This window comes from Acomys minous (genome assembly GCF_964271855.1).
Source record: "Acomys minous genome assembly, chromosome: 19".
NCBI lineage: Eukaryota > Metazoa > Chordata > Mammalia > Rodentia > Muridae > Acomys > Acomys minous.
The window spans coordinates 3,098,640-3,121,583 of record NC_140499.1 but is presented as its reverse complement, the minus strand read 5'-3'; the positions used below and the strand labels follow the sequence as shown (position 1 = coordinate 3,121,583).

Genomic DNA, 22,944 nt, shown 5'->3' with positions numbered 1-22,944 from the left:
ATTATTTTGAGATTGGAATCTAAAGTTTAACATTAGTATTTATTAATTAGTAATACTCACAAGATACATTTCAAATGGCTATAATATTATTTATAATTTATATCTGCACATATTTAAACACTGTGTAGGAAATTAACTGCTACAAATCCGGTGCATTGATTACACTAGAAATGTATTGACAAAAGGGAAAGTGAGAGGATGAAGAGTGAACATACACTATAAATACACAACTGCTGATGTATCTTTGGCAAGCAACTGGTCTAGCTGTGTCCATTGAGTCCAGCTGACATGGAAGAGTGTGCCAGAGTCAACATGGGCTCTGTTACCAAATTCTGCAGTAACATTCTTTAAAATACTCTGGGTTTCTGAGATGCATTTCAGACCCAATTCTCATGGTCCACCCCTGCTGAGCAAAGACTGGGACATTACCACTTGGTGCCTCTACTTCACTGAACCTCATAAAGCACAAAGTAGATGACAAGATAATTTTCTAGATACTTTGGGAGGTTTATTCACAATCCAGTCAAATGAGTCCTTAATGATACATTATCTTTTTCATTCTGATCAATGAAGAGATGTGGGAACCCATGCCAAATTCTCCCATGTCAGAAATCCTGTGTGCTGTGACCTTCAAGTTGCTGACCTTTATCTCACCACGAGGTCTTGTGTTCTAGGTTATCCTTGGACTATTTACCTTTGAAAGAAGTAGAGAAGTCTTAACTTGGAACCACCCAAATAATCTAGGAAGTTCTTACAAGGAACTACTCAGAGAACTAGGAAGTTCTACAGAGAGCGATTTAGGCTATTGTATTCTTGCCCAGGGGCTAGGGTGAATGAGATTAAAATAAATCCTATTGACTTTGCTCTATATATGTTCCTGATAGTCGGCAATAAACTGAATCTTGATCAGAAAGTTCCTGACTTGATTCATTATTTCTCACATCTCTGTATCCTACTTATAACCCCCGACTCCCTCTTTCAGGTGAACCCTGATTCAATTTTTCCCGCTGGCTGGGACCTGACAAAGAAAGAATGCACTTTATTTTGCTTATGATGACATCTATTTACAGTGAAAAGAGCACAAAAATTCTGTTAATGAGCATTGTTATACCTGGGTATAGTCATGAAATCATTTTACCTCATAAATAATGAAACTTTCAAAGATGAAAGTCAAAAATAGAGAAAAGTAGTGAACACAGTAAAATTCAGGGCAGTATAAAACAAAGGGACAGACACGGTTGCTTCATGCAGGGCCAGATCACTCATATTGGACTGTGTTGTGCAGTCTGTGTTTCAATAACTCAAGTCTGCCACTACAGCTTTACATCAACCACACAATGGCAATGAATGAGTGGGGCTATGAACTGTATTTATAAAATAAGCATTAGACCATATCTGGCCTATTAACTACAACTTGGCAACTTCTCTCTATCACAGTCAGTGAGTTTGAAGTAGGTGGTAGTGCTCAAGACTATTTTCATTTATATAGGACCTAGGACAGTTTTAAGTAATTATTGTTATTTACCAGATGTTTCATCAAAATTAATATTTTCTTATTAGCAAATAACAATTTTATGGAATATGACATAGAAAAAAGATTTGAATTAAATTCATTACCTTGTTTATGTCATCCTAGATACTTTTTCTGTCTTTAAAGCAAGTTAAAATAAATATGAACAACTAAAAGCAGTATGATAACATTGATGAGAAGGTGAATTTGTAGCAATTTTCTGAACTGGCTGGATCCATATCCATTATGTAATAGGCAGATTGATTATTACAACAACTTAGCCACTGTAATGATCAGATTTCTCATGCTAGGCTGTGTTTGTTATGCCACAAAGAAGCCAGCCTGTTCCGGACTCCCTTTGTGAATGTCAAAGGCAAATCTATTTTCTTCTGTATTCAGACAGGCAGCACACTCTTGAACAAACAGCTGCTGATCACGTCAGGAGCTTTTGAGCCAAAAATCAAGGTAGATGAATATTTCAGCACAATCAACACACAAAGGAAAATTATCTCTTCATTGTGGATTCTCTACACCACTCTTTCAAAGCCCGAAACTTCTCAGTGAAACTGAACAATAGAGAAACATATTGAACCAGATGCTTCCTGTCATTGCTGTGTTGTGACTTGTATTCTTAGAGTATAATTTATGTCTAAATATTAAATAAATTTGATTTTCAGCAACCAAATCTGTGTTTACTTTGGGAAGAACTATGACATGATAAAAAACTGGTTTCTCCATTTTCCTTCCTGACACGCTTTATGTCCTTGCAGTGCCTGGCACGAAGCAAATGTGATTCTACAGAATTGAAGGAAGGTAGAAACATATAGATCAAATAATCTCTGTTGGACATAGTTTTCCTGGAAGCAAGAAATGTCAGTATCTGTGAATAGCCATTAATGTGAGCTGATAATGCTTTCTACTCATTGAGCCAGGACAGCTTATAAAGCTCTCAGGAATATGGAACACTGATCTCAAGAAGGAGTATGCCAGTATGCTTCTAAGAGGCCTTATTCATAATAGCCAGAACTTGGATACAACCTAGATGTCCTTCTGTCAAAGAACAGATAAAGAAACTGTGATACATTTACACAATTAAAAACAAGGAAATCCAGAAATTTGCAGGCAAATGAATAGAATTAGAAATGATCATCCTGAGTGAGTTAGCCCAGACCAAGAAAAATATACATGGTATATACTCATGTATAATTGGATACTAGCCCAACAGAGATGTTCCCTGAAAGTCTTCAGTTAGCAGGAGATTGGGATAGATACTGGAACTTCCTATAGGGACTCCATGAGAAAGATAAGGGAGAATAAGGAAATAAGATCTAGAGGGTCCTAGAAACCTATAAGAAGACCATTATGGCTGGCAAATATGGACCCAGAGGAATCTATTCAAATTACTGTACCAACCAAGGACAATGCATGCAATAAACCTAGAACCCCTATCCAGATCTAGCCAATGGACAGTGCATTCTCCACAGTTGTGCAGGGAGCAGGGACTGACTATGACATGAACTCTGGAGCCCCCTATTTGACCATTTCCCCTTGGTGGGAAGACCTGGTGACACTCAGAGGAAGAGGAAGCATGCTACCAGGATGAGACATGATAGGCTGTGATCATATGGTGGGAAAGGAAGTCCCCTTCCTGTCACAGACCTAGTGGAGGGGAATAGAATGAAAGAGGGAGGGGGAACAGAAGATACAAGTGAGAGGATAACAATTGAGATGTAATCTGGATAAATTACATAAATAAATAAATAATTTTTAAAAGAAGCTATGTTATCCACATTGGAAAAAATTTTCATAGATCCCATTGTGACCAGATGTCATACTATGTAAAATGCCTGAAAACTCCTTCTCTGTGATTTCCACGTAGCCAGGAAGCTGTGCTTCTGGCAGAAATCTTTACTCTTGAAGTAGAAGTCAAGATTTTTGTATGTATTTCTTGGGCCTAAAGGGATGGCTCAAAAATTAAGAGCTTATTTCTCTTGCAAAGAACCAGCTTACATTCCTAACATATATGTGGAGGCTCATAATAGCCTGTAATTCCGCTTTCACTGGATTAAGTGCCCTCTTGTGGCATCCATTAGCCTCAGGTAAACACAGGGTACACAAGTATACATGGGAAAAATTCATACATATAAAATAAAATAAGTAAATGTCATTTTTAAAAGTTTTCATACACATTAAAATAAGTTAATGAGGTAAAATATTTTTATAGCAGGGATATGAGAGGTCATGCTTATAACAAAGAGAGAGTAGTAAAAGCAATGAATAGATATGTTTCAGATGTACTTCAGATGGTTCCAGACATTTCTGCAATGAATGCAAACAGTCCAGAAAGTTCCAGAAGATTCTCACTTAGAATTGGACCACAAATATATTCCTAGCTTGCTTAACTACTTTCCCCAATTGCATCTGGGCACCTACAAAGATATTATTCATCCCAGATCACTCAGAAGAAGCTTTAAAAAGAGAAAAATGCCCCATTTCCCTTAAGGGGCTTGGGTAGGATTTTGGTTGCTTTCTTGGGATATGGATTTTTTTCCATTGGGAGTTGGATATAAGTTATTATTGGTCTTACTCGGGGAAAAATGAGATTGGACTTGGGGATTTCTCTCTTTTCCTTTATCTTTGTTTCTTAGGAACAGAGATAGGGGTTGGAAAGAAAGAAGGGAAAGTATAGGAATGCATGGTGAAGACAGGACAAAAAGTAGATTGTTGAATCACTCCTTAACTTAAGGCCTTAACTGTTGTTACTCACAAACAAGGTTATTTTTAATTCATGGGTACAGAGTTTTGTATATTGATGCAAAATACGTTCAATTTTGATACATTGGTATAGAATTCAAATTCAAGATTATTCTTCACACACTAAATATATTTCTACTCTAATATTAGTTAATATACCCATACAACTCAAATATAATATATGTTTACTTTTAATACTTTGAAGGTGCTATTATAGCCTCTTTAGAATAATCAAGTAATACAAGTTAATTGTTCAAATCATGGTCACCTCAATTACTAGTCTATTTTCATCACAGGAATATGCCCCCTAAGTTTAACAGAAGCTACGATTCTATAGATAGATAAAATAAAATAGATAAGATCTTCAAAAACCTCAGAGACCTACATAATATGGCATTTAAAGATGTTTTTATGATTTTAAGCATCCTTTGACTCTTGGCATTACCCAGCCTACCTCAGAGAATATTGTGAGCATCAAAGAACCTCCTGTTGGAGATGGCTTCAAATGTGGCAAATCAACCACTGGGCAAAATGTCTTCATTTCTTCCACAGACAGAATTCTGCCTCAAAGTGAGCAAGCTTGGACACAGGCAGAGTTGATAGCCAAACTCTGCCAAGTCAGGCTAAGCAAAGCCTCAGTAGTTCATGCCTCACAAATATGTCTGCCAGATATAATTGGTCAGAAGGCTGAAGACTATGCTCCAACATTATAGAGAGTTTTGGATGACTGTTTAGACAGTGAACTGTCTCTGTCATTTTCTCATTTTGGAAGCTGCTAACTTGCACTTCTTGTTTACTCAGATAATTAGTTTTATTCCTTCTCAAGTCTCTGATGGGTTAGAAGATCAGATAGTTTAATTTTACAAGTAAGCTTAGTTGTTTAGGGGTGAAGTTGTTTTTATGTCTAGATAGATGTTTTTAGGTTGATAAAGATGAGATATGATAGATATTGACTTACGTTCAGAATTATAAACTCACCAAGATAGGAAATATGTTTTCTCCAAGGTTGCCAAATACAAATAGGCAAAACACTACAAATGTAACACTTATATAATTCCTAATTGTTTTGTGGTCTTTCTTGCTGTGTGTAGTTTATTGGGTATATGTGTAATAATATAAATGTATATGCAAAAGTAAAAAAATAATAAAAGAAAAAAGGAAAACATTAGAGATTCTGACTATATTTGAGTCACACACTTTAAAGATTACTGAGGGGTCACCAACTAATCTGCTTCTACAAACCATTCATGACCATTGGTAATTCCATCCTCTTATTTAAACCTCAGGTTATGTGCAGTGTAATTAATTCTCATAGATACACATATAAAGTGTACACATCCCAGCTGGCCATGTGAATCTGAGGTAAACACTCTTTCATACATCTGTCTAAACCACATAACTACAGATAGCATTTTTTTTCTCTTTATAGATGTAGTGGGAGGTGGTAGGTAAAAACCATCTGAAGAAAACTCCACCATTTGAACAATGGATAAAACACGTTGATGAGAAGGCAGTTTTAAAACCATAATTAGTTGTGAATCACATCTCTGTATCAGTTACTTTACTCACTAATGTTACAAAATGACAGACAAAGATTACTTAAGAAAACAAGGTTTTATTTTGGCTCACAGTGTGTATTATTAACCTTTCCACTGCAGGGATAAAATACTCTGACAAAAGTGACTTAAGGATAAATGTTTTATTTTGTTGTGTGGCTCTGAAGGGAAAGAGTCCGTTATATTTAAGCAGTCATGGCAACAGTCATGAAAAGTATTGCAGAAGGAACAAGGTGCTTGTGATCATATTTCATCCACACACAGGAAGCAAGGGGCGGGGAGAGAAGACAGACAGAAGCAGTACTGGGAATGGGGTTGGAGCATCTGTGGGAGGAACTAAAAAACCTAAAGCAATGGAAACTCCCAGAAATCTATAAAAGTGACTTTCGGAAACACTCCTAGAAATGGTGAATATGGAAACTGAACTGGCCTTCTGTAACTAGGTAAGACTTCCAGTGGAGGGGTTAGAATACCAATCCAGCAACAAAACCTTTGACCTACAATTTGTCCTGCCTACACGTTGTTCAGGGGCATTATTTTTGGTTTAGATACTTATTAGTAATTAAGTATTTCTGCACTTGATTTCATACCACAAAGGTGGAAATCTGTTTTCATTGAAAAGTGAATGAAAAATGTGTCTTTTAAAAGAAACTTCTTCAAGTAACTCAGATATCAACAGGTCACAGCTGGACCTAAATAGATATTAATACCTAAATCTGCCTTCTTCTGAAGCACAGATGCCTTTTACCCCTAAATGAAGGTAAAAGCCCACTGAACTCCTATTCTCTAAGAAGCATGGGGGAAATTTTATACTAAGAGATGAAAACCCTAGCTTGTATATTCACCCAGAAGCCATCTTACCACTTCAAAGAGATAAACTACAAGGGAGCCTTCTGGCAGACCAATATTTTCCCCAAATTGGATTTTTCTAATCCCTGAACTGTGACTAGAAAAGAGTTCAGCTTGGAAAATTGATTTCTCAACTGTACTTCCTGAGGACTCACCATGGCCACAAAGTAAAAGAAACAATAATTCTTTTTTGTCCACTGCACTGACAAAGTGAATTCACATGACATTTTATACCCCCGAATCCTAAATACCAAAGAAAAATGATCTTGCCATTAGTTACTTTTCATAGAAAGATTGTGTTCACCAAGGGTTTTAATGTACAGTGTTGGCTGGTACCATATACCAATATTATGTTCATGGAAAGTTATTTTATCTTTGCTTAGTAAATATTAAACTGCATAGCCATAGATTCTTCAAAAGCTTGAGGAAAGGAGAGTAAAAATAAATATGATCTCAGTCTGACTCTGAGTGTTCATACAAGGACAAATAAAGCATGGGCCCAGATTCTAAGGATCTGTCACCACAACAGATCTGTAACCTCAGCCTATCTTCTGTGTGCTTCCATATCTGTAGGGTAAGGTTTGTGTTATGGTATGTTACTCTGTATGAAAAGAAAGCAATCAGACTTCTCAGTTACTCATAAGTACAACACTGTTGACTCACACTGACCTCAGTATGATTCCTTAAACCCACATAAAGGTGAAAGGAAAAACTGAGTCTAAAAAAATGTCCTTAGAATATCACATGTACATCATGGCACAGGAATGTCCCAAGTACTGCCAATGCTTTTCTTAGATAACACAGGACCACCAGCCCAGGAATGACACCAGCTATTATGGGCTGACCCTTCCCCCATTAATCACTAATTTTAAAAATGCCTTACATCTCGATCTTACAGAGGTATTTCCTCAATTGTGGTTCTCTCCCTTAAGATGACTCTAGCTTGTATCAAATTGATATAAAACCAGGCAGGACCCAGGTTTCACAATACATGGTTTATGTAGCACTGGAGATCAAACCACTGGCCTTATACATTATAGGCTGGCACTCTACTAATTGAGCAATGTTCAGAGCCCTAGAAAAAAATTCTTTAATATGTACATTATGACATATATCTAGCCTTCTGTAGTCTCTATCTCATTTCACTGTGTTAATATTTGCATGTGACATGCAGTAATTGTATATATCTGTTAACGCACTGTGAGATTTTCATGCATGTGCATGATGTATGATGAGCAGATTGGAGCAATTTGCCAAGCTATCATTTTGTTAGGAACATTCAAAACTCTTTGTAGTGGCTGTTTTAAAATATTCTGCCAGGTGCTTCTGGAGCAGTGCTGCATGCCTGTAATCCCAGCACTTGGGGAGTCAGAGGCAGGTGTATCTCTGTAACATTGAAGCCATCCCTGTCTAAAAAGCGAGTCCAGGACAGCAAAGGCTACACAGAGAAACCGTGTCTCTAAAAATGATAGATAGATAGATAGATAAATAGATAGATAGATAGATAGATAGATAGATAGATAGATAGATAGATAGACAGACAGATAGATGTGCTGTTAGGTGCTGTTAAACCCTATTATGCTGTGACACTGAAAAAGATCACAGCAGAGTTACTAGTATTTTTCTCCCTTGGACCCTTTCTGAGCTCTAGTAGCAAGTATTACACTTCCATAATTAATCTTCACTTTGTGTCATTTTCTCATTCTGACACATTAGTGAGAACAAGTAGAAGCTGCCTTTGTGTGACTGACTTATTTCACATAGAATAATAATACTCTGATGTTACCCAGGTTGCTGAACTCTATTCCTTTTATTGCTGAATAATATCCCATTGCCCACATATGCTACATGTTCCTCATGTGTTCATCTGTTGGATGGATGCCCTGGCTGACTCAGGATCTTTTGTGAACAGCACAGCAAAAAAAAAAAAAAAAAAAAAAAGGAAGTCCAGCTGCCTCTTAAATGTTCTGACTTAATTCACACTGGACATAAGCCTAGGATGAGAACTCTGATTCAGATGGAAATTCGGGTTCCACTCTTCTGTTTGTTGAAAAGGACACATACCATTTCATTGCCTGGACAGTGTATGAGTGCTTCTCTCTACATCTTTGATAACATTTGTCTTCTGTTTCTTTGTCTTTTTGGTAGTAGACAATCTGATAAGGATAGTAAGCTCTAGTTTTTATTAGTAGTTTCTTCAACTGGTCCATAAGTGTTACTGAGATTCAGACAGACATTCCATTCATCTAAACTTGTCTGTTCTTTAAGTGGTGGCTGGTAAAGTTCCTTGCAACATTCAGCCTTCAGTTGTAGAATGAAATTTCCTCAGACCAGATTCAGTATGTATACCTCTCTGGCCCAACCATCTCAGAAAGCACAGCACGTCATAAAGTTCTTCTTGTAGGTTTCCAGGACCCTGTGTGTCCTACTATTTCCCCATTCTTTCATGCTACTCTCACCTAAAGTCTCAATAAGATGTCCTCTCCTCTGACCCACTTTCGTGGTAAGTAAAGTTTTTCATGGTACATATCCCTTGGACTAGTGTTTTGATATAAGTGAGTATATACCGTTTGTCTCTTTTTGCTTCTGTGTGTACTCACTCATTATGATAATTTCAAGATCAATTCATTTGTCCACAAATTTCGAGAATTACTTGTTTTTAATAGCTGAGTAGTATTCCATAGTATAAATGTACCACAGTTTCTTAGTCCATTCTTCTACTGAGGGACACTTAGGCTGTTTCCATGTTCTGGCTATTATGTATAAAGCAGCTATGAACATGGTTGAGCATATGTCCCTGTTGTATGGTAGGGCATTTTCTGGGTATATTCCAAGGAGTGGGATAGCTGGGTCTTGAGGAAGCCCTATTCCCATTTTTCTGAGAAAGCACCAGATAGCTTTCCAAAGTGGTTGTACTAGTTTGCATTCCCACCAGCAATGAATGAGTATTCCTCTCTCTCCACATCCTCGCCAACATGTGGTGTCATTTGAGTTTTTGATCTTAGCCATTCTGATCGGTGTAAGATGGAATCTCAGTGTCATTTTGATTTGCATTTCTCTGATGACCAATGAGGATGAGCATTTCTTTAAGTGTTTCTCGGCCATTTGGTATTCCTCTGTTGAGAATTCTCTGTTAAGTTCCAAGCCCCATTTCACAATTGGGTTGTTTGGTTCTGTGGTGTTTAATTTTTTGAGTTCTTTATATATTTTGGATATTAAACCTTTGTCAGAGGTAGATCTGGGTCCTGGGGTCCTCCTCAAACTAAAGCACCAGCCAAGGAGAATATAGGCAGTAAACTTCGAACCCCTACCAAGACCTAGCCGACGAACATGATATTCTCCACAGTTGAGTGGAGAGTGAGATCTGACTCTCACACGAACTCTGGTGCCCCTTTTCTGACCACGTCCCCTGGATGGGGAGGCCTGGTGGCACTCAGAGGAAGGATAGCAAGTTACAAAGAAGAGACTTGATATTCTAAGAGCATATCTCCCTCAATCACAGACATAGGGGAGGGGAGAAGGGCGGAAGTGGGAGGGAGGGAAGAATGGGAGGAAACAGAGGAAGGGCTAACAATCGAGATGGAATATGAATAAATTAATAAAAAATTTAAAAAGTAAAAAGAAAGTATAGCACTAAAAGTTTCATGAAAAATCAGCATATAATTTAAAGTTCCATTGCAGCATACAAACAAGTGCCTCCTTGGAAACTTTATGAGGACATTTGGCTTACCTGAGATAATGCAAAGCTGTGAATGTAGGAGTGACTTTGCAAAATAGATGTTCTAAAGGTAGAAGTACAATCGATGGTCATAATTTGCCAAGAGATGGATCCAAGCTCAATATGTCAAGACATTTTTAACAGTCAGAGTTTTCCAATACATAGATTGTCTCTCCATGGGGTATTGGGTTAGGATCACCAGGGAATTAGGCTAGAATGCAACTGACTACTTGGCATTAATGAGAAACTGGAAGAAAAGATCTCAAATGTTTCCTTATGTCCAGAAGTATGAGGTTTTAAGCCTCAGTCAATATTTATTTTTAACTCAGAGTTTCTCTATGAATCAGATGTAAAAACAGATAGAAAAGCCTTTTTCAAAATCAATTTTTATAGTAATAAGACATTTAGAGATTTGTACAGATCAAAGCTTTTCAAAGCTATTGAGGATGACCTGTCCTTATTTTTTTTTAATGATTAAACACCTGGAAGAATCTATACTTTAAGCTGGATTTGTGCTGTTTTGCTGTATAAGAAAAATAAAAATCAGTTATAATAGGTAGATGCTGTTAGTAGATTACATGGAAAAACACAAGTACTATGACTCTGCATAGTTATTGTCAGTCCTACAAGAAGTCACTTTGAGGAAGCTTCACTAAAGCCTGGGAGAACATATGACTTTTGCAGTCGAAGTTGTTAGTGCCTGAGAAGCAACTACTTTACAGGTCACAAAACAGTTTGAAAAGCCAATCAAATCAATAGACAAGGCATTACAAATATTGCACATCATGATTGTAACTCCTTTGTCATCTGTTCCCCCCTCTAAATAACTTAGAAGAGGTTATATTTTTAAAGTACTTCAAGCATGAGGCAATTTATTCATTTTCCACAAATAATGATGCTATATTTACTGTTTCTCCAGACATTCTAAATTATGTTGATTTCTGGCTTGCTTAGACTTAAAAATAGCTTTGCTTAAATAAGACTCTACTGTGGCCAAAGCAGAAAAGAATTTGTGAGATTTTTTTTCATATGCCCAAACAATCACATAAAAATACAACTTAGGGCATAATTGAGGCCTGAGAAGAGAATTGTTCTCAGAGATCTGTAGAGGAATGTGAATTCACAACATGGCTGTTCTAGCAAGAAATCACATCCAAAGATCTTCTAAGTCTATGTGATCTGGCTGGAATATCACCATGTCTTTAATCCTGGAGACAGAGCAGAAAGATTTGAATTCAAGATCAATCTGGTATAGAGCAAGTATCAGGTGAAGAAAAGCTTAGATCCATGTGCAGTGATACATGACTTTAATCCCAAACAAAGATAACATTAGTTTATAGAAAGAAGCACTTATGTTTGAAAAGGATGTCTCATTGAGTGGCAGAAAATGTGAGAAATCAGAGAAGATTTGATAGAATAGGATATGCCCAACTCTCATGAGAAGAGAGAGAAAAGGGAAGCTACTTAAAGGGGAAGTTTTACAGAGAGAGGAGACAGGTTCACCAGGACAGTAATAGAGAGATTGGTTGCAGAGAGAAAACTCAGGTGAAGATAGAAAAGGCCAGAAATTGAAAAGAAGCCAGAAGATTAGAGCAGATTTCTAAGTTAGTTTGAAACCAAGCAGAACAAGAGAGAAGTCAGATTAAATAAGTCAACTGGGAGAAGAGTTTGAGCCAGAATAGCTGAGTTTAAACCAGCCAGCCTGGAACTCAGAAAAAAGAAAAGGTGAGCTTATTCAGCAGTAAATCCCTGAGGCTTAAAACATTCTAGGTCTAGATTAGATTATACAGAAGCTAGAAGCTTCTGGGACCAGGCCTAGGCCAGCAGAAAGTGGTAAGGCTGTGCAGCAACAATAGATCCAGGAGGATGAAAGTTATTTTTACATACAGTGTGCCATGATTTTTCACTCCAGAATGCCATGATATAAAAGGCTTGGCTATTGAAATGTGAGACCAAAGTCCAGGACCTAACCACCTACAAAGTTATAAGCCATCTTGAAAATCACGCCATTAAAATGTTAGAGGTGACAGACCTTAGCCTGACAAGTTCAGTAAAAAGTATAACATGCCCAAAAGGGAGGACACTCTAAAACTGACTATTGAGAGAAATCAACACACTTTTCTGTGACATAGAATTTATTTATTTATTTAATTTGTTGTATTACATCTCAATTGTTATCCTATCTCTTGTATCCTCCCATTCCTCCCTCCCTCCCACTTTTACCCTATTCCCCTCTCCTAGGTCTATGACCAAGGGGGACCTCCTCCCCCACTATATGATCATAAGCTATCAAGTCTCATCTTGGTAGCTTGCTTATCCTTTCTCTGCGTGCCACCAGGCATCCCCCCCAAGGGGAAGTGGTCAAATATGGGGCACCAGAGTTCATGTCAGAGTCAGTCCCCACTCTCCACTCAACTGTGGAGAACGTCCTGTTCATTGGCTAGATCTGAGTAGGGGTTCAATGTTTACTACAAGTATTGTCCTTGGTTGGTGCAGTACTTTGAGCAGAACTCCTGAGCCCAGATCCGCTCATCCTGATGTTCTTCTTGTAGATTTCTAGGACCCTCTGGATCTTTCTACTTCCCCATTCTCCCATACTTCTCTCACCTAGAGTTCCAATAGGACATAGAACTCTTAATGAAACAGATAAATGTCTTAATACCAGACAGCACTTAGGTTCACACTCTTTGTTAAATTAAAAAATAAATAAATAATGTGAAAAGAGGTCAGCACAAAGTAAAGCTTTATTGCAGAGCATTACAAATTTCCCAGGTAGAGAATGTTCTCCCTAGAGCTCAGATTGAGGGAGTTTAAGTTTTTACTTATATTTAGAGTATGGTCTCATCCGAGATCTTCCTCCACTGTTCAGTTGTCCTAAAAGTGTTTTTGATTCCCATCTATAGGAAGCACTGGGTTTCTGTCTCTATCCATGGGCATATAAATTACTTACTTTTAGAATAAGAGTAGGCTTCTCCCTCCCCCAACTTTCTCAGCTCTTTGCAGTGATTGGGATTAGAGAGACCTACAATATACAAGGAAAATGGGCTGTTGCAGAGACATAAAAATTCACAAAGAATTGGAAATTTACTATTTCTATGGGAAAATGCCATTTTACAGAATATAGTCAGGGACCATTTTACACCCCCTTCTCCCATCTTAAGGTTCCATAGACTCATACTGAATGAAACATAAACACTTTGAGAACTTATCAAGTAATGTTAAAAGCCTTCTTGGGCCTAAAGCACATAATTTTCCAATGTAAAGACTCTACAGAGAGGTAAAGGGTAAGGCACAACTGGGGCCTAAATTGGAGATGTAGAAGATCAAGTGTGAAAAGCATCACATTATCTTTAACTCTAATGGAAAATAAAGAGATGAACACCACAAAGGGAAAGTAAAATAGAAAAGTTAAAGATGAATTCAAAAGGCTTAATATAAGACTGTTATTAACTCCAGAGGGAAAATCAGAGCAGATGGAGGAGGAACAAACAAACTAATATGAAGGAAAAATTCCTATTGGTAGGTAGAGGCCTTAGTCTGCAAATTTAAATTCTCCCTGGAGACTAATTTAATGAAAATAATAAACAATTAGGATTCCTGAAAACTTTTGGAACATGTTCTATTTGAAAAGAAAATGTTGCAAAATCCAGGTGAAAGATTACTTCAGCAAAAAAGGAAACTAAAGCCAGATTATTATTAGAAATCTAACCTTTAGTGTGGAGTAACAAGCATCCAGTGGAAACACACACACATACACACACACAACACAAAAAGGTATTAAAAGGACTCTCTTGTCTCTCAGCAGGTGCCTTGACCTACTGTTGGATGAAAATAAAAACATGTTTCATTCTATATGAATATGTCCATATTCTGTTTTTCTTCCTCCCTATTATGAATGCACACATTTGTTTGCATCTTCAACTTCCACTATTCTCTTTTTCCTCTAGGATTTTGCATAACCTGGCAACATGCTTGTTGCCTTGGAAATTCCTTGTTTTCCAGTGGGAGAGATTCCTGTTATTTTTCAGCCTCCCATAATATATTTAAGTTTTATTTACCATAAAAGTCATAACTATGAGTGCTGAAAGTTAGCTGAGAGATATCTTTCTTTGACTCTCTTTATAATTGGTACATAGATCTAAACTGAGTAGAACTTGCTTGTTCCATCTAATGGAAAAGGTAACAGTAGGAGTTAGGCCTGTTGTCACATGCCTATTATCCAAGCATTAAGGACGTAGACACAAGAGAATGTGTAGTTCAAGGTCATCTTCAGCTACGTAGTGAATTTGAGGCCAGCCTGAGCTACAGGAGATCCTGTCAAAACAAACAAAAAAACCCAGCAACAAGAAGGTAACAGCAGGACAGTCTCTTCCTGAGGAAGATTTTCTGTGGCATCCACACTTCTGCGTCCCTCCACAATGTCCATAAATAATGGAAGCAAGGCTGTTTTTCTCTTAGATGAATCAAGACCAGAACTGCCACATTGTGGGGACAGCTTTGCCTAGCTGACACCAGCTCTCTGCAGATAACAGAAGCACAAACATAGATGTTATCTGATTTAGTGCTAACATCTCACCTTATGTTAATTCTTTCTCAATAGTATATAAATATTCTTCATTCAGGAAAAGAAATTCTGCAATACTCTACAAGCACTTAGGACAGTGTACTTGCCCCTGCCTGCCCTCCATTCTCTCAGACAAGCCTCCCACAATTACTGTTACAGTTTTGGCCTTTTCTATTGCCATATTTCCTCAAATTTTCCATAGGTGCAGTCAAAGTGATCATGTCCTGCTTCATCTCAAATTTATACAATGGTTTTTATTATTTTTAAGATACAGAACAAGTGTGATTGTTGTCATTAATTCTAATTATAATTAATAATGCTAAGCATGTGAAGTGTGCTAAGCACTGCCCCAACTTAGCTTTCCAATCTGCTGCAAAGTGTGGCAGCATTACAACCATGTTACAAATAGCCACAGTAAGAGCAAGGGAAACAACTTAGTAAGACACCAAGAGGTTGGGCTATTGTTGAGATATTAATCTCTTTGCTCTCTAGACTGAGATCTCTTCATAAGACCAAGGCCACTCTGCAGGCTTCCTTACCTCTCTGGTGTGCTAAATAAATGTTCAGTTTTAAGAAGTAGATGCTGTGTACATACCTTTTCTGGATAGTCATGATCTCCCCCAAATATAAGCACAAAAGGATAATTTAATTCGTGTAAATCACACATTTGACAAATTGGTACAGGAGCAGGCTCTCTATAAATAGTGAGGGAAAAGGTCTCATGGTGACAACTGCAAGTTGTTCACACACATGCTTCAGTGAGAACAAAGACTACAGTTGAAAGGAAGGTTAAGGACAACAGCAAGGTTTGGAACACTTAGGAAGAGAAAGGCTCATAGCTGGTACAGCACAACCAAGCTAGACAGATAAAAGGAAGGACAGGACTCTGGTTCAATGACAGCTGGACAGCTGCCTCCAGGACCCAGAAGCCCCTGAGGGATATATATATATGACTGTAAAAGACTAAACCGTAAGCAAGATGTCTTCTAATTAGAAACCTCCATTTATTTCAGGAAACAGACCCGAGATCACACCATAAACAGTGAGGTAACTAAGAACAAATACAGCTATTTCTTGTAGCTGTGACAGGTCAGAAAAGAAGACAGCACCTAACAGCTGGTAAGCAGTCAAGGTCAACAACTCTGAAAGCACAAGTGAGAAATGAGTATATGAGAGCTTTGGTTACTGCTAACTGGAGAAGCACTGCTTAAGACCAGTTGATAAGTGACTTGATTTACTCTTGATTTATGTTAAAGAAAGATAGTCTTGCTCCCTTTATGTTAACCATTGCTGAGGGGCTCTGATGACTGGATGCCATGTCACTCTCCTATGGCTCCATGATGGAGATTTAAGACACTAAGCAAGAAAAGCAGTTTGTGCCTATTTGGCTACAATGTCCCTCGCTTAACCACTATTATTATGCTATGCCTTGTCTTTCTTTTCCTTAGGAGACCATCAAGGCTGCCAAATCTGGACCCAAGGCAGGGATGAGGGTAAGCATGAGGGATGGGGAGGGGCTGCATAAACTGTTGTACCAATCAAGGACAATGCATGCAGAAAACCTAGACCCCCTGTTCAGATCTAGCCACTGGACAGCTCATTCTCTACTGTTGTTGGGGGAGCGGGGACTGCCCCTGATATAAATTCTGGTGCCCTCCAATTTGATTACTTCCCCTTGGTGGGAAATCCTAGCAGTACAAGGAGGAAGGGAAAACAGGCTATCTGGATGAGCCCTGATAGGCTGCAGTCATTCGGTGGGAAAGGAAGGGTGAGGGAGGAGGTCCCCTTCTGTTAGAGGTCTAGGGGAGGGTAATCATGCAAAAGAGGGAGGGAGGGTGGGAATGGGAAGATACAGGTGATGGGATAACAATAGGGATGTAATCTGAATAAATTATAATATATTACATATATATATGTGTAGATATATATAGACATAGATATAGATATATGAATACCACTTCTAAAACATACCATTTAAGATGATTTAATATAGTAAAGTGCAAAATTTTGTGAGAGATTTCTTAAGTCTTTAACAAAGGCCCATACAATAATGACACAAGGAAAAGAATCCCCAGAGGCCTGGCATAGACACTGGAGTGGAAAGACAGAGAGCCAGTTAGAAACTGTCACATGGTGAGGGACTAAAGGCACAACTTGTCTAAAGTAGAAGCAAAGTCAAGTGCCAGAGCCTAGCTGAGACTCCAAAAGGGCAATTAGCAGCCCTGGGGCTAAACAGGGGCAGATTCTCAAGAGAGTTTAGTATTCATTAAGTGGAAGAAAATGTACTTTTCAGAAGTAAACTACACATGCCTCAGAAGGAGGAAGTGGAGAAGCAAGGCATTCACTGTGCTAGCACTTTTCAGCATATGATCAGCTTACTAATCGTCACGAAGGAACAAATGAGATTCTCTTGCCAGAGGCATACAACAAGGTTACTTTTATAAGCCTTTCCTTGAATACTACATACCTGCTATCCTGAGAAGCTCATACTCATTACCTTTCACTGCTGGCAATTCGGCCACCTTACCAGATTCAAGAACATAGAATAGGGATGCTGTTGCTACTGGATGCTGCTATTACATGGGAACTCCCTAGTGTGCTATGTTAAAGCAGAGAAAATTTAGTGGGGGAGGAGAGATTTGTAAAAACTTGGGAGAATATAATGGCTTTCCTTTCTGTTTTGAGCTAAAGAACCATATCACATGGCATTTATCTGTCCAATGGGGGTATTCTTAAGATTAAATAGGTTACTATATGTAAACACTTGCTAAGTACCTGGTAAAGAGTAAAGAGCCAAGAATATTTATAAGAGTAAAGTGTAATATATCCCAAACAGGCTAGTATTGCCTCAGTCCTCCTCATTCAAGGATCTCTCATAAGAGGTAAGAAGGGAAATTTATTTGTTTATTTATTTATTTATCCTTTTCTTTTTTTAATTTTTAAAAATTTTATTTATTTATTCACTTTACATCCTGGTTGTAACTCCATCCCTCCTCTCCTCCCAGTCCCACTCTCCCTCTACCCAATTCCCTTCCCCTATTCCTCAGAAAAGGGGATGCCCCCTTCCCATCCACCCCAGTTAATCAAGTAGCATCAGGACTGAGCATGTCCTCTCCCCGTGTGGCCTGACAAAGCATTCTCACCACGGGGAAGTGTTCACAGACAGCTGACAACAGAGTCCATGTCAGAGACAGCCCCCACTCCCCTTACTTGAGGACCCGTATGAAGCCTCAGCTGCCCATTGACTATGTTTGTGTAGGGGGCCTAGGCCCAGTCTATATACGGTCCTTACTTAGTGCTTCACTCTCAGCAAGCCCGTCTGGACCCTGGGTAGTTGGCTTTTTTTGTCTTCTTGTGAAGCTCCTGTCACATCCAGGTCCTTTTATCATTTCTCCCACTTTTCCACAAGACTCTCTAAGAATCACCCAATGTTTGGCTACGAGTCTCAGCATCTGTTTCAAAGAGCTACTGGGTAGAGCCTCTCAGAAGACAACTCTGCTAGGCTCCTGTCTGCAAGCATAGCAGAGTATCCTCTGCTATGGCAGGGGTTGGCTCTCTTCCTTGAGGTGGGTCTCAGGATGAGCCAGGCATTGGTTAGACATTGCCTCAATCTCTGCCCTATCTTTATCCCTGCACATCTTACAGGCAGGGTAAATTTTAGGTCAAAAGTGGGATGATGTTTTCCTCCAACTAGGAGTCTTGTCTAGTTAGAGGGTATACTCTTCAGTCTCTATGGGCCCTGCTACTAGGAATCTCTGCTAGAGTCCCCATTATATCTTTCCAGGAGCCTACCCTAACTTAGGTCTCCAGCTTGTCACTGAAATGCCACTGACTACAGTTTTACTTTTCTCTACAGGCCTTCTCTCCTCCCACTCCTTTTCTCCCTATGTCCCATCTTTATTATTATTATTTTCCCATCATTTATTTTAATCAATCAATTAATTAAATATTCATCTTGATGGCATTTTCTCCTCCCTCACTCCTCTACACCCCGCCTTACTCCCCTACCTCCTCTCCCTAAATCCACTTCTCCTTTTCTCTTTAGAAAAAGGAAGGCCTCCCATGGATATCAACCAGCCTTGGCATATCAAATTGCAGTAAGACTAAGCACATCTTCTCCTATTGAGGGTAGAAGAGGGAGCCCAGTAGGGGGAAAGGCTCCGTAAGGCAGATAACACAGCCAGAGAGAGCCTTTCTTCCTACTATTAGGAGTATCACATGAAGACAAGGCTACACAACTGTTGCATATGTGCAGAGTGCCTCATTAAGTTCCATACATACTTCCTGATTGGAAGGTCAGTCTCTATGAGCCCTGATGGGCCCAGGTTAGTTGATTCTATAGGTTTTCTTGCGGCCTCCTTGACCTCTTTGGCTCCTAAAATCCTTCTATTCCTTCCCCATGATTCCCAAGCTCCATCTAATGTTTGGCTGTGGGTCTGTACATATGTTTCTATCAGTTGTTCAGTGATGACAATTATACTAGACTTCTGGCTGCAAGAATAGTAGAATATCATTCATAGTATCAGTGGTGGGCTTCCTCTCATGGCATGAGTCTCAAGCTGGACCAGTTCCTGGTTGATCATTCTCTCAATTTTTGCTCCTTCCTTACTCCTGCATATTTTGTAGGCAGGATAAATTGTAGGTCAAATGTTTTGTGGTTGGGTTGGTATTCCAATCCCCTCCATTAGAAGTCTTACCTCGTGACAGGACATGTCTGGTTCAGACTTAATATCCTCTATTGCTAAGAGACTTAGCTCACACTCAGAGATTCCTGGAAGTTTCCACTGCCCTAGTTTCTAGTGTTCCCATCCCATCCCTACCCCAACTGCAATCAGTTCCCTGCTCCCTTTCCATCCATGGTGTCTAGTCTATTTTTCCTTCTCTGTGAGATTCACACAAACCCCCTCAGGCCCTCCTTGTTACTTAGCATCTTTGGGCCTGTGCATTGTAGCATGGTTATCCTTTATTTTAAGGCTAATATCTACTATCCTTTACTTTAAGGCTAATGTCTATTTGTCTTTCTGGGCGTGAATTGCTCACTCAGCATGATTTTTTCTAGTTCCATCCATATGTCTGCAAATTACATGATAACATAGTTTTTAATAGCTGAGTAATACTTCATTGTATAAATGTACCACATTTTCTTTACCCATTTTTCAAGAGGACCATCTAGGTCGCTTCCAGTTTCTGGCTATTATGATTAAAGCTTCTATGAAGATATTTAAGTAAATGTCCTTGTGGTATGATGAAGCATCTTTTGGGTATATTCTTAGAAATTGTATAGCTGGGCTCTGAAGAAGATCTAGTCCCTATTTTCTGAGAAACAGCCTATCACAGTTATTTTTATAAAACTGTGTTGTATTTCAGTTTCTCTCTTAACCTAGCAATCACATAAATAATTGAGACTCTATTATATTATTTTAATAAGCTTCACAGCACAATAACTAAGCAGATTTTACTAAAATAATCTGGCCTCCCTCTGAGCATGAATCCAAGTGACACTTGCTTTTTTTTTTTTTTTTTCATTTCTGATCTAGCTCCTCTCTCATGATGTCTCCTAGAGCTCTGTTGGTGACTGAATCCTGTACTTTATCTTCTAACTTCTCCTCCCTGGCTGGCAGGAAGTTCAGCCCTATGCTATTTTTTGTTTGGAGATTGCCTGTAAGCTGCTTTATTTGCATGCCAGTGGACAATTGGGGATCAATGTTATACAACATTGAGAAAGGAGATTCTCATAACAAGGATTGCAACCAGCATTTGAATTGCACAATAACCTTACACCTACACTCCCAAATTGACTTCCAATGCAGCTGTACCAGTTTGCACTTCCACTAGCAAATGGAAGAGCGGGGAACTGACATTTATAAATTACCTTGACTTCTCTTCTAGTTTCATTCTATTGCTGTGATAAAGTATTGACCAAAAGCAAATTGTAGGAAAAAGATTTTTTTCCTGCTGTTCTTTATTCATTTTTATTATAATTTATTCAGATTACATCCTGATTGTTATCTTCTCACTTGTGTCTTCCTATTCCCACCTTCCCTCCTGGTCATTAAGGAAATATTGGGCAGAAAACAAGGCAGAACCCATTGAGGAATAATACTGAATGCCCCCTTCAGCTAGCTTTCTTATACAGCCTAGAAACATGCTTAGGAATGGTGCTACCTACAGTGGGATGGGCCCTCACACATCAGTCATTAATGAAAACCATCTCACAGTCACAGTATGATTTAGGCAATTCCTCACTTGCGATTCTCTCTTCTGGAGTAAATTTAGATTATGCTGAGTTGGCAATGAAAATTAACTAACACAATCTCAATTTTGAAATGTCAATCCACTGCTATGGCTCTTCTCTATCCAGATGTTACTCCTACAGTGTTAATAATAATAATATAATAATAATAATAATAATAATAATAATAATAATAATAATAATAATAATAAGGCCGGGCGTGGTGGCGCACGCCTTTAATCCCAGCACTCGGGAGGCAGAGGCAGGCGGATCGCTGTGAGTTCGAGGCCAGCCTGGTCTACAAAGTGAGTCTAAGACAGCCAAGGCTACACAGAGAAACCCTGTCTCGAAAAAAAAAAAGAAAAAAAAAGAAAAGAAAAAAAAAGAAAACAAAACAAAACAAAAAAAAATAATAATAATACATTTACAAATAAAAACCTCCTATATTTTAATGATGCCCAAGGTAACACACCAAATAAATCACTTAAGAAACATTTATTGCTTGCTTGACTATTTGTTTTCTGAAGACAGAGAAAAAGGAAGGATGTGGAGTTGTGTAGGTATGGAGTTAGGGAGGATCTGAGAGGAGTTGGAGGATGGAAAACTGTGATCATAAAAAATTGTTTGAAATTTTTAATTAAAAGAGAACATTTAGATTAGTGTGATTTTCTAACACTTCTTCCACATTGATTTGATCAATAAGGTGTACAGTTTGCACCACTTTGAGTCACCTCTATTTATGGGATAGCAAATAGCTCCAAAAGAGATGTCACATGAAACCAAAGCAGAAACGGCAAGCAATGTTGTTCCAGAGCTCCAGAAACAGATTTTGACTCATAGCTTTTATACACATGATGAGCAATGATTAGTATTCATCTTCCTTAAGTATAGGGCATGTCATTTACTTGGGTTTCTATAGTCTTTAACTCCACTATCATTTGGGTTGTAGTTAATTTTTCTGTGTGAGGTTTTCCTTGATTTTTCATTTTTCTCACCTACAAGGTAAGCACACAGAGACATCAAATTAGAGTATCTGATCTCCCCCTGTGCTTAAATTTCCAGCAAGATGTCACAACTGCCCCTTCACAGTCATCACGGGATACTTCTACCCCTTCTTCTGAGCAATCATATTTCTTAGCTCTTCTGTGGAAAGACAACACAGATAGAACAACATTCACATCTTTAGTTGCATTTTGAGAGTGTCAAGAGTTGAAAGAAGATGAAACATACTTCAAAGTAATCCCAAAGCCATTCATTAACAGAAAGAGGGGGTAGCATTGCAAACACTCCAGAGAAAGGTAGGCAGTGTCTTCAAATCTCACACAAATGAAAGACTTGTCACAAAAGAAATCTGAGGTATCTCAAGACCATAAACCTCTGTACAGTTCAGAAATTGCTTTTATAGGAAAAAGGTCACACTCTGCTTCCACAATCCCTCAATTCTGTTACATCAAATTATTTAATGCCCATTGTGTTCCAGTCATCCTTATCCCACAACTTTCTTAATCCTACTCCACATAAATGAGAAAAATGGCCTTTCTTAACGCATCTCAGTCACCTTCACAGCAGCCCGTAAAATGTAATACACATGGATTTTCTAGACTTTGATAAAGGATCTCATAGTCTGAGCAAATAGAAACATAAAATGCATGTATGATTATTTATTTATTTATTTTATTTGGACCTTGAAAATTAGTTGACAGCTTAAAAAATTATCTTTGCAGTGAGTTAAGAAAAATCTATGTTTAAAAGGAAATTTCA

The 22,944-nt window shown here is 38.4% G+C and overlaps 1 pseudogene across 1 annotated transcript in view; it reads left to right on the top strand.

Moving 5' to 3' along the window:
- Positions 1 to 22,944, top strand: part of LOC311590627 (methyl-CpG-binding domain protein 4-like) — a 202,964-nt pseudogene that overhangs the window by 23,345 nt on the left and 156,675 nt on the right. The window lies entirely within an intron of this gene.